Raw genomic sequence first — 13,190 nt, 5'->3', positions numbered from 1 at the left:
AAACAACACAGATGGTGCATTCACTTGGAACTCGCCTCACCAACTTTGTGGTGCATTCATAGTTATTGTAAAATACCCTTTTTCCATCTAGTGATTGTTTTTTTTGTCATTTACCAGCATATTACTGGTGAAGTTATTGTTATTACATTTTTTAATAAATCATTTAATTTTGACCATATGGCCTTAGCAATAAACAAGCAGTTCTTAAATGTCGCCGACTTTTGTTTTCTGCTCCTTTTTTTTTTTCTTTTTTAAATATATACATATTTTAAAAAAAATCTTTTTAAAAGCATCGGTTCAGGCACCGTTTTGAAAGTATTGTTGTAGCACAGGTATCGGGGGGAAAAAAAACAAACGATACCCAACCCTACTTAAAGAAATGGATTCTTCTGTTTTATTATCTCAATTAACATTCATTAAACAAGTGTACAATCTTGATTTGTTGAGGCAACCATATGAACTGCAGACATATTTAGAACCAACAAGTTAAGTAATGTCTGCTACAAAGTCACAAATAGCTTAATATGCTGTAATTTTTTTGCATAGTAACATCAACTCAAATGAATGCAACAATAAGTAAGCCTATTAGAATGCCACAATGTATGTAAAACTACAGTGGGAACAGTCTCTACATTCTTGGTTAAAGATTATAACTTCAGTGTGCATCTGTGCTGCATGCCTCCTGTCAACCAATCTAACCGTCTTCTATCAACTAGTTGCTCAGGCAGATTTTCAGATGATATAGCTGACCTCTTCTTCTGCAGAATGTTGCCTGCCAAAGAGAACAGTCTCTCACATGCCACTGTTATGGCGATGCGTACCAAGTACCTTTTTTGCAATATGTGCCATCTTACCATATGCACCTGCTTTTGACGACCATGTCCAGTGTAGAGGATGGATACCCGACCCGATCCCAACGGGACCCAGTGGGCCGGGCCAGGTGCAAGACATTTGTGGGGTTCAGGGCATCTGGGGTCCCAAAGAAGAAGTAGGGCTCAACAAATGAAAGGTTGGCAGGAGAGGAGTGTGAGATCTGACCCTCTCAACAGTCACACCCAGTAGGAAACGTGATGTCAAGTCAAAACAAATGTGATCGTAGAGAAAAGATTTTCCTTTGACCTTAGCTCTCTACTCATGCATCTGGGATGCGGTCGCATCAATCTTCAGACTTTTGCTGGCGGATGAGAGAGGATTTCTTCAGATGATTTATTCCTGTCGAGCCGTCATTAAAAGTAGTTAGTTATCTTCTGCAATCAGTCAGTCTGCCAGACAGGTTAGCCAGCCGCTGTGCACTCTGCTGCTGCTGACAGACGGCAGACACCTTTAACGGAAAACGGATTCAGTATGGATTGGATGATCACATCAAATAAATTAGACACATTGAAAAATATATACTGTACATATAATTTAAAAGGCCTGACAATCATACTTTATCAAGGCTAAGAAAGTAAGAAAGTTACAGTTTCCAGGTGATTTGCCAAACTTGTTGTAGATTTGTGATGAGTTTGGCGTTTCTGGCCCTCGACTTTTTGGGGGTCATCATCGTAGATTTTGAAATTATTTCACATGCTTGACTTTTTTTGACATCTTGCATGCCGATAGTTGCAACCGAGGTGCTAGCCCTCATGTCAAACCGTGAGGGCCAGTTCAGTTTTGGTGCTGGTAATATTAGATGATAGCTCAGGCCAGATGCCAGGATGAAGTGAGGCAGGCCGTGACATGTTTTTCTGTTGATTTAAGTACCCAGGACAGCACCTAGGCCTACACACACACACACACACACACACACACACACACACACACACACACACACACACACACACACACACACACACACACACACACACACACACACACACACACACACACAACAAAGCTCCGTCAGAGAATACTTAATTATAATTAATCTTGATTCATAAATTAATAATGTGGGATTACTATACTACTTATTTCGTGGGCTATTCAGGATTTTTTGGGGTGATGCATATATAATGATAAAAAATCCAAAACATTCAAATACTGATTTTGATGTTTATTACCATGGCATATGGGGGGAAAAAACAGTACAGAGCAAAAGGTGTATGCTGCAGAAGTTACTTTCGGAGGTTAAAACTATATAACTGGATATAGTCTGACATTGCCAGACCTTCCTCCACAGCGTTTCTGACGAGGGTCTGGCTAGTCCACACAGCATTCCGGGATGGGAGAGTAACGTGCTCTGGTTTATTGGCATTTCTTTAAACCAGTCACAATCGTCATGGGCAGCGCTAAGTGCCTCACAGAGCCCTGTTTCTGTTGCAGAACAGCCTTGGAAAAGGAACTTGTTTTGGTGGAACATGTGTACGTTCAAAAGTTGTTTTAGTCGTGCAACAGAAAACTCAGATTGGACAGATAGTCTAGCTAGCTGTCTGGATTTACCCTGCAGAGATCTGAGGAGCAGTTAACCATAGTCCTCATAAATCCACACATCAACACAAAGAAAGTGTAAGGTAACGGACATCCGGCCGAAAAGGACATACGGCGAAATTTCCAATGGCAACGGAGTAATCCCGAAATTGGAAGGTCGTGGATATAGACTGGATACTACTCAACGGACCATGGTACCAACTCTACTACATGTCTGGAGAATGGTCCTTGTGACTGAAACGTTGACAACCAATAAACCAATGCAGAGGTGGCAAGCCTTTCCTTTTTCTTTGGAAATACCATGGTTTCAATAACAATTATTTCCCAATATGTCAAACTGTTCCTGTAAAAGCCAGTTGAAGACAAAAGATGTATACATTATCATCCCAGTTTCTAATATTCCTCCCTACAATTACTATAAATGGCACATTCATCAGTTTCAGCGGAGGTTCACTCGTTTGTGATAATCTTCCATGTTATTTGGGTTAGCGGTGTCTGAGGATGTTTGGTGTCAGCTGGCTCACCCGCTGTTGACTGAGTTGGAGTTTTGTTTGGGAACGGCTGCCTCAACATGCTGCAGGTACACACAATCTTGTTTAGCTTCAGGGAGATAGCACCAGCAGTGAGGGAGAGGGTACATTATTTAACTACGGGGCGAAGCGACATGATCAGAGCTGCACATGGACTGTAGTAGCTCGTTTATAGAGGAGAGCATGGGGTGATGGAGTGATAGCAGGATGTGTAAACACTTTCCTTTTGTGCCTGTGTGAGTTTTTTCTGGAATTCGGTGGTTGTTGCTCAGGATGGTAGGCCACCCTGAGATACACACATGAACTAGCATATGCACTGTGAAGAAGTAGATACTTTACAGGAAATGTGCTGTAGAGTGAAGTTGTGGTGCTAAAACAGTCTCATATGTATTTGCAACTCGTGAAACACAATGCACAAATGAATGCAGAGCGATTTGTATCTGTAAAGTTGTATCTGTTTCCGTGCCTCTAATTTGTAACTCGTATTTCATCATTTGTAAACAAACTTAGTATTTTTCAATGTAAATATATTTGTAAATCTCCTATTTGTGTGGATACTTTTGAGACTGTTTTTCCGCGCCGTTGTGGTCACAAACAACTTGTGTTTCAAGTGATGATCCCAGCGCTATCCAGTAGATGGATGGCGGTAATGCAACATTAATGGATGCCAACCGCTGTTAAACTACATGAAGACGATTTAAAAACCTGGTCAAATGTTTCACAGATTGTTGGCCTACAATCTACTTGACATTCCTCCGGGTAAGTTGATATTATTAGGATTTTGTCGTCATATAAATTACATTTATGTTTTCAGCATATTGCAATTTGCTTTGTGTTGTTATGGCGGCAGTGACAGTTTGTTAGTTTTTGGAGTTTGCTAACCTTACGTTCACGTTCTTGTACAGCTTGAACAGTGATGCTAACTTAGCTCGTTAAAGTCAGCCCTGTATCATGGGCTTTGCCTGGTCTTTGTATGGAATTGGCAGTCTGAAATTTGATCTCGGCCGATATTACTGTCTTTTAGTGAGCCCTGTTGAATATATTTGGTATCATATGAAACTAGACGACCTAAGGAATCCATTGATGATGTTACAAGTTAAACTATAAAGAATTTAAATTTAACATTTGCTCGATATATTGTAACCATGTTTATTAGAACACACACCAGATTAAATACACGCTTCTCTTTTATTCAAGACCAAATGTCTGTACAGTTATACACCGTGATAACAATAGTTTAATCTAACACTGCATCTGCCATGTTTTACAGATCTGACTCACTGATGAGGTGTACTTGGACCTACCAGACCAGTTTCATATATTCACAACATTGAAAAATACTAATTTAATTTACAAATGATGAAATAAGAGTTAGAAATTAGACGCACGGACACAGATACAACTTTACAGATACAAATCGCTCTGCATTCATTTCTGAATTGCAAATTAGAGGCACAGATACAACACAGATTTATGGATATGAATCACTCTGCATTAATTTGTGCATTGTGTTTCACAAGTTGCAAATACTTATGAGTCTGTAGCACCATAGAAGGCTAATGTTTGGAAACATGGGCCAGTGCAGACACAGCCACATAGTCAAATTAGTGGACTGTGATTGGGATTTTTACACAAATTAAGGCGAGAAGAACCGCTCGGACCACAACCGCACAAAATGAACACTAAAAAGTGTTTATATTGTATCTGGTAGTTTAGCCCACGTCGCAGTGCAACAAGATAGTTTAGCATCTAAGCAGAAAGTACTAACAACAGCAAAGTACATATAGATCAATTATGAAGATGAATGTATTAATGTAAATTAACAAGTAAAACTAGTATGGAGGTTCTGTAGAATGAATGAATGTAATCATGTAGCATATAAACATTAAGCTACTCTGTACAGTGAACATGAAGCATTATGCCCTGTTAAATACATGAAAGTAAAGTTGGTAAGATTATACAAAATAGATTTAATTATATGAGTGCAAATACAGTTAACATTTTAGCATACCGAAAATTACTTTTAAAGTTTTTTTTGACAATTTAATTAGGGCTGCACGATTAATCGCAATTGCGATGTCACTTACTGTGCGATTACATAACCGCAAAAATTGTGCGATATGATTAAACAAAAAGGTGTGCTGTGTGCTCTGGGGAGCTTATTCCCCAGAGCCCTTATGTTTTCTCACCCCACAGTTTTCCCTGGATTAGGAAGGACCTAAACCATGGTTGAAGCTGTCACTGTGGTCCTGCTAGGCACCTTGCTATGCCCTGCAGTGCCCTGCTATGCCATGAACTACAACAACTACTATTTCAAGTCATAGTTCCATTTTATTGTGACTATAATTGCCACTTTTCATCATACCCCCAACTGGCACCGTCAGACACCTGCCCACCAAGAGCCTGGGTCTGTCTGAGGTTTCTCCCTAAAAGGAAGTTTTTCTCACCACTCAAGGTTTCTGCCTAAAAGAGAGTTTTTCCTCAGCACTAAATGCTTGCTCCTGGAATTGTTAGGTCTTTGTAAATTATAGAGTGTGGTCTAGACATACTCTATCTGTAAAGTGTCTCGAGATAACTCTTGTTATGATTTGATACTATAGATACAATTGAATTGAATTGTGTGACACTCTGGGCTAGATTTATCAAGCCGTTTGCGCCTTTTTCCAGGCGCTAATTGGTCGCAAAGACGGACGTAACCGATGCGGGCTATTTACAAACAGGGCGCACTTGGGTAAAATCACAGATTGTCTGCCACATGAGCGAGAAGAGACAAGTTGCGCTTTCAATATGCGCGTCGTGGGAGGGTCGTGGGGAAAGTGGGAGTTCCACCCAAAAGGTGGGAGGATAAGCGCAGCGCTTAATTATATATTCCGTGGTATTTACAAAGACTGTCAGTAAGAGCGCTCTCTCTACTTCTGCGGGGGGAAATTCTCCCCCACCTTTAAACCAGCAGCAATCGAGTTTCCTCGTAGACCTTTATGCCGCTGGTGAAATGGCAACAGCAATTTGAGCAAGACGAAGACATAGGCGAGGCTGAAAATATTTTTAACAGAAGAATCACACTTTGTCAGTGAACACAACAGAATTTAGCGTTACAGATCAAGCAGACATGCAATATTAGAGTTACTGGTAGAAATCAAAGATGAAATTGAATCTCCCACTCAGCGTTCACATCCCATTCCAGCAGTTGTTAAACTCCTCGCTACATTACAAATATTGGCATCAGGATCATTTCAAACAGTCATAGCATCAGCAGTGGGAATATCGCAGTCTGCACTCAGCCGTATCATAGCACCAGTACCGCTTTGCTACAGCGCAATTTACGGTCTAGTGGGCGGAGAAAGACGCTGATTGCCTGATGGGTGTCAGGGTTGATAAATACTACGCAAACTGTGGAAGCATAGCGTGCGCTATTACCGAACTTGCATAAACGGACGCAGCGCAAACTGCGCTAGTGTTAGTAAATCTAGCCCTCTGTGTGCACTGCACTTTGTAAAGCCCTTCACTTTACAAACAGTATTAACAACAGATGAAGTGCATAGGTAGCCAATTTGAATCTAGAGTGGGAATGGCGGACCCCGACACTAAAAGTAAAAACTACTATATAGAGAGGTAATTGCAACATGTAAATATATTAAATGGCTATTTCGGAAACAATGCAGACAATACATTGTATAAAATATGGAAATCTTAATGATTATAACTCTAATTTAGAATAGGCTGAAAGCACTGTTGCAGCTTTAACAGTTTTTACATTTTAGGATATTCTTAAGAATGTGACCAGGGGTTAATTCTTGTGCCGTGGATTTCCAACTCCAGAGTCCTTCCATGAAATGTTGATAGTGTGAGTAACCAGATTGAAATGTCTTATGCATTTATTGAATTGCATTGATTTTGAGATCTTTCCTGGTTTCCCTTTAATTTGATGAAGTGTTGGCAGCTAGAAATAGGCCTGTATGTGTCTGTCTTTGCTGTAATTGCTCCACACTGTACCCTACACTCTGTGATTCACCATCTCCCACATGATGGGGCCACAGGGCCTGTCAGATCGCAGTCCTTCAGTGCAGCTGCACTGTCTGCACCGGTGCTGTGAGTGTGGTATTCAGTGCTGAGTGGGGACATGTGGGGCCTCGGTGCAGACTGACGTGCGCTTTGGGAAAAGGGACAAAGTCTTGCAAAAGATGTCAGGAATGTGTTACAGAAACAAAGAGCGGAAAAAAAGAGAAAAACTTCATAACCAGACATAATGGCGGTTACGGTAAAAGTACAGTAATGCCCTGGTTTATCAGTGATGTACACTAAGTGTTTAACCCCTCGGCCTTGTAGATAATTTTCAACGCTATTGACCAAGCTGTAGAAACCACTTACTGTACATCAGCATGTGCAGTAATTTAGTTTAGTAATTTACTAAAGGTAACTGGGATGTAGTTCATTATCTGGTTTTCCTTCCTCATATGTGGTAGTTGAGAATTGCAGTATGTGAGCTCAATTACAAAATGGAGTTTTTTAACTATAACAATAGTGATTGCAGATGTAAAATGGTGATTTCCAACCTGAATTATCTAACGCAAAATTGTTTATTATTTAGATTATTGTCTAAACTTAACGCTTTTTTCTCGTCAAATACTATAGTACGTTTACCTAATCATATTAAAGGAATAGTTTGACATTTTGAGAAAAAGTTTGATGCCACTTTCATGTCTGTATGGTAAATCTAAAACTAGGGCTAAGAGACAGTTAGCTTAGCAGAAAGACTGGAAATGCAGAAACAGCGAGCCTGGCTCAGTCTGAAGATACACTTAAGAAGTCTGTCTACCAGCACCTCTAAAGCTTACTAATTAATACATAATATCCTGTTTGTTTAATTCATACAAAAACAACAAATTGTGTTTTTAGCGGTGTTTATATGTAGGACTATGTCTTGGCAGGGTGCTATGACTTCCCGTAGTCTTGTCATCCCCATGAGGTGTCGAGGAAATCACTGCACCTGGCAAAGAAATAGTTCCCCACACAACCCCCAGGAAAACCACAAATTGTTGTTTTTTCACTTTGTTTCCTGTACGGATTAAACAAATGATATATAACGTGTTAATTAGTCAAATTTAGTGCTGCTGGAAAACTGTTTTGGTAACTTTGGACAGAGCGAGCTGTTTCCCCGTTTCCAGTCTTTATGCTAAGCTAACTGGCAGCTGACTGTTGCCTTACTGTATATTTAACGGAAAGATGTGAGAAGGGTCTAATTTTTTTCATCTAACACTTTCTATGATTTCGTTGCATTAAGGGGGTCACAGGCTAAAAATATTTGGATCCACGGGTGTAGGAGACTTTATTCAGTTTATTTGACGTTTTTGCTTTGGCCTGGCGTTGAGCTTCTGGTCCCCCGGTGACCCTCGCGTACTATGTGATGTCATTTCACGTGAACTGGCACAGGGGTCCCAGAGACCCATGCTGCGATTGAATGCGTTTGGACAGGCCAATACAAAATGTAAATAAACTAACCAAGTCCCCATGACACGAAGGACAATACAAGGGATAACATGACCTTTATCATTTCTAGGAATACTCTTCAACTAGGCCCGGAAACCCACCATGTACCGCCTTGGAAACTACCCAAATTTAAACAAGTTGAGTGTCAACCATGGCACTTTGCACAGACCTGTTGGGCTCCAATACTCTGCACTTCAAAGATTTAGGTTTACATCACAGTTAACATCTACGTTGTCTTTGTGCACACATGTCAACAGTCTCCTCATTCCTGTGAGCTCCCGTATTTATAGACCACATACTGCAGCTCGTCCCGTATTGTTGTTAGTCCCTTATTCCCCGCCTCAGGATGGGATGAAATCTCTGAACTTCCACTGAACTACATCAATCCAATTTAACACATCAAAAAAAGTGATACATGTTGAAGGGTGCAGCCAGCAACCAGTTAATTAATTCTGATTTAAAAAAATTTACAACAAACCTGTGATGGTATAACTAGTGACCACCTGTTGCAAAAAAGGCTTGGAGAAACATCAGACTTTTTTAGCAACATTAATTAAAAGCAAAAATGTCAGCATGTGCTTTAATCTGATTGGCCTAGTCACTCCTTCAAAAGTGATGATTATTTTAATTTGAAATGATTTTCACGAGACTGTATCAACAAAAAATTTAAAAGAATCCAGCTGAATATTTTGAGGCTGTACAAATATCTCCAGAGATATTAGTAATATGAATGCAGAGTTGAATCACAGTGAGCAGCAGCTTGTGTTATTGTTTTGGCTAAGATTGCTGTCTGATCAAACTACATATTTTTTCTTCTGGTTGACAATAGAGGGGATTGCAAAATTCCAGGCCCTGACATGAACAATCATCTTGGCACGACCGTATACAATGAAAGGCTGAGCTGAAGAGGACGACGATGGAGCATATAAAAAGACTTGACACAATGAGTCCAACCCCAAAGTTTGTCACTTGGCAGCCATCCTGTCAAAACAACAACCCGGACTTTTGGAGCTGGTGTCGAGGCCCAGGTTGGCTTTTGCTGGCAGCTGGATGGCAGAGAGGCTCTGAACTCTCGCTCAGGTCACTCATCTCTGGGTGTTCAGGGGGTTGTGGCTAGAAGGGATACGCAGCTATGGCGTTTAGCCGAGAAAAAGTGGCAAAGTTTAGGCACCAAAACTAGTTAAGTTTAGGAAAACACTCCCGAAGAACGAACACGCATTTCCTGGGGAAAAGTATTAAACTTAGCGTTTAGATTTGATTTTGCGAGATTTTAGTGAGCGTAATTTACAGCCGTAGCTGAAAGCCTTCTAGCCACAACCTGTTTAGGGTCAGTGCGAGCCATATTGGCAGTACAGGCTGTGCAAACTCAATCTCATGTCTGTGCCCTACATGTAGAGGTGAAGTCAGGATGTGTTTAGCCTAACCTTGCATTAAACTGAATGCAGGGAGAAACAGCCCGGTGTATATATACGTACAGTTACATTTTATGCATTGATTTGAACCTATTGGATAATGATTAATGAGCCATCAAGCAAAAAAAACGTTGGAAACTAAAGCTATCTACTGCATAGTAACCTATACATTTTTTTAAGAATGTAAATTTTGGCTGTATGGATGTGTTATAAAACAGTTTGAGTACGAATGGATAAGTGGCTCCAGAAAAACAAACAAAAAAAAAAACCGCTTGAATAACTCAAACATTTAACACGCACAAAAGTTGTTGTTGTTGTTGTTTAAAACTCACATTCTAAAGACTTGTGTGGCTTTGATCTTTTACACGCATTAACAAATGAAAACTGAGATAATGGCAATGATCTCTGATGAAATGTCTATTTTTGAAATGATTTACACACAAAGGAAAAGGTTTCACCACTTCTTACACATCATCAATGTCTATCAACGTTTACCTTATGCATCCTTCAGAAGGGATTTTCATCATGTGTTGAGAGCGACTGAGCAAGAAAAAAAGAGTGACAGAATAAAAGCTTCATCTCCTAGCAGTGTAAACAAACCGTGATAAAGGAGAGCAAAACAAACAGGAACACTCTTCATAACGTGTTACCATGTGTGCTGATCTAAGTGAGTGTCCCCATTTCTTTGTGTTTTTCTTTGAAATTATCTTTGGAAAACCAAAGCAGATTGATATCGGTCTGTTGGCTCAGTACAGCATTTTCTCAGATAGTGTAATGTTTATTCTTGGTCCAATATATCAGCACTTACTGTTGACAATTACAGTGGTAGGAAAAATATGGGTCAAAAACTGAAAGGGACATTCCTATTTGTGGTGAATTGTCATTGGGCTAAGATAACAGTGCAAGAGTTTTATTCCATATAAAATCAAGCCTCAGGCTCTGCAAGGCTGTATTTAGACACAGTGGTGCTGTGAGCTAAATGCTAATGTCAGCATGCTAAAATGCCCACAATAACAATGCCAACACGTTGATGTTTAGCAGGTGTAATGTTTACCATCTTCAACATCTTGTTTGATCAGTTTATCGTGTTAGCATGCTAACATTAGCTTATCAGCACTAAACACAAAGTAAAGAGGTTCAACAACATCATGGTTCATCCTCCGGCGACCTTTTAATATCTATAGCAAATCAAATGTCCACCTCATGGTGGTGCTAAAAGAGAAGTCTGGATCACCAAAGTCATTCTCTGGGGACCAAGAATGCCTGCACAAGATTTTTTGGCAATCCATCCCGTCGTTAAGATGAGACCTACATTGCCATCCCTAGAGCAACGCTGCTAGCATGACTAAAAATGTCTGGAACTGTGACTCTTTGAAGTTAATTATGCCGCTTTAAAGCTTCGACTGAGGTTAAACTGTAATTCTACATAGCACACCCGCAGGCCTTTTCTGGTCAGATGTTGATAAATGTCCGACAGGGTGAATTACTCCATCTGGAATTCTCTTAAGTCTAACAGCTGTTAGCCACTTCAACAAAAATGCAAATAATTACTTCAAGTGCCAAATAAATGTATATTTCGCCATGCATTTCTTATCTGCATGCATCAAGTGTATATATTTGTTGTCTAATGTGTATATATTTGGAATCTGTGGTGTATATATATAAGTTTCCCATTATCCCTGACTTTGAGTTAATTTTGGACTACAGAGTTTAAACTTGGTGTATAATTCTTTGCATTCTGAACATTCCCTCCAAATGTGCATATGAGCAATGGGTGACAGGGCCCCCCACTCTGTTTGATTTAAAACTACAGTAAAGTTGAATAAATCCAGGGAAGAGCAGAAGCATTTAACTGCAGACCCGACTCATCCAGACGTTAATGTCGACCAGCAAAGCATTTTTATCCAAGGATATATCCTGTAATGTTTTTCAGTATTTGTTGTGCTCCTGGCAGGCAGGGTGGGAGTAACTGGGTTGGGTTGGACTGCGATCGGGATTACAGGCAGACAAAGTGCTGATAGATACCTACAGATTCCTATAATCATCCCCTCTTGTCCAGATGTGATGATAAATGAAATTCAACCACAAGGGAGAGTCACTCACGTTGCTTGTCTTGACTTTCTCTTGCAAAGCTAGACACTGAACGTCTTCCCCACCCCCCCACCCCACACTCTTCAAGTAAACCTCCCTGACAGGTTTCCTGCTTTGCTCAGCTGACTCCTGGTGACTTCTCAGCCAAATCCTAAATTTGACTCAGTCTGTCACAGTAATTAATCCCCTCTGGTTGGGCTGCGAAAAGGTTTTGTGAGATGCTTTTGCTCAGCTGGGAGTGTTAGTTGAAACACAGGGCGTGTGGAGGTAGAGTCAGGCGTTGAGCAGACGTCAGAAGTCAAGGCCAGTCTGCCCCGCCCAGACGTTCCTCGCGGAGTCCTATTGTTCGGCTTCTGAGCTCGAGAATTCCTGTCGAGTCGAGGAGATTCCTTGCTGTGTAATGGGGTATTATGTTTAGTGCTCGCTCTATTCAATAGACTAATGAGTTATGCCAGAACCTAATGTCTCAGGGGAGTTCCTTGCATAGAGCCGCATAGTTCAGAGGGTAAGTGCCATTGTGTTTGTTCCCGGGCCCGTCCGCCTGCTGTTAACCTCTTCAGTGTGCAGGTACTGTACATGAAGCAGTGTTTCCCATACATAGGTTCTACTTGGGCGCACCGTCCAGGTAAATTGAGACCTGCCCCAGGTACAGTGCCTTGCGAAAGTATTCGGCCCCCTTCAACTTTTCGACCTTTTGCCACATTTCAGGCCTCAAACATAAAGATATAAAACTGTAATTTTTTGTGAAGAATCAACAACAAGTGGGACACAATCATGAAGTGGAACGAAATTTATTGGATATTTCAAACCTTTTAAACAAATAAAAACTGAAATATTGGGGCGTGCAAAATTATTCAGCCCCCTTAAGTTAATACTTTGTAGCGCCACCTTTTGCTGCGATTACAGCTGTAAAATTCGCTTGGGGTATGTCTCTATCAGTTTTGCACATCGAGACTGACATTTTTGCCCATTCCTCCTTGCAAAACAGCTAGAGCTCAGTGAGGTTGGATGGAGAGCGTTTGTGAACAGCAGTTTTCAGTTCTTTCCACAGATTCTCGATTGGATTCAGGTCTGGACTTTGACTTGGCCATTCTAACACCTGGATATGTTTATTTGTGAACCATTCCATTGTAGATTTTGCTTTATGTTTTGGATCATTGTCTTGTTGGAAGACAAATCTCCGTCCCAGTCTCAGGTCTTTTGCAGACTCCATCAGGTTTTCTTCCAGAATGGTCCTGTATTTGGCTCCATCCATCTTCCCATC

General features: G+C 40.6%; 1 long non-coding RNA gene across 1 annotated transcript in view; it reads left to right on the top strand.

Annotated features, from left to right (window-relative positions):
• Window positions 1-10,139, top strand: part of LOC120571996 — a 49,778-nt gene extending 39,639 nt beyond the window's left edge. The window contains exon 2 of the long non-coding RNA XR_005641330.1: window positions 9,253-10,139. This is a non-coding gene — a long non-coding RNA (uncharacterized LOC120571996). The remainder of the gene's footprint in view (window positions 1-9,252) is intronic.
• Window positions 10,140-13,190: the final 3,051 nt, after the last annotated feature.

Source organism: Perca fluviatilis, chromosome 13 (genome assembly GCF_010015445.1).
Source record: "Perca fluviatilis chromosome 13, GENO_Pfluv_1.0, whole genome shotgun sequence".
Classification (NCBI taxonomy): domain Eukaryota; kingdom Metazoa; phylum Chordata; class Actinopteri; order Perciformes; family Percidae; genus Perca; species Perca fluviatilis.
The sequence above is the reverse complement of the archived record's forward strand: the minus strand, read 5'-3'. Positions and strand labels throughout refer to the sequence as shown.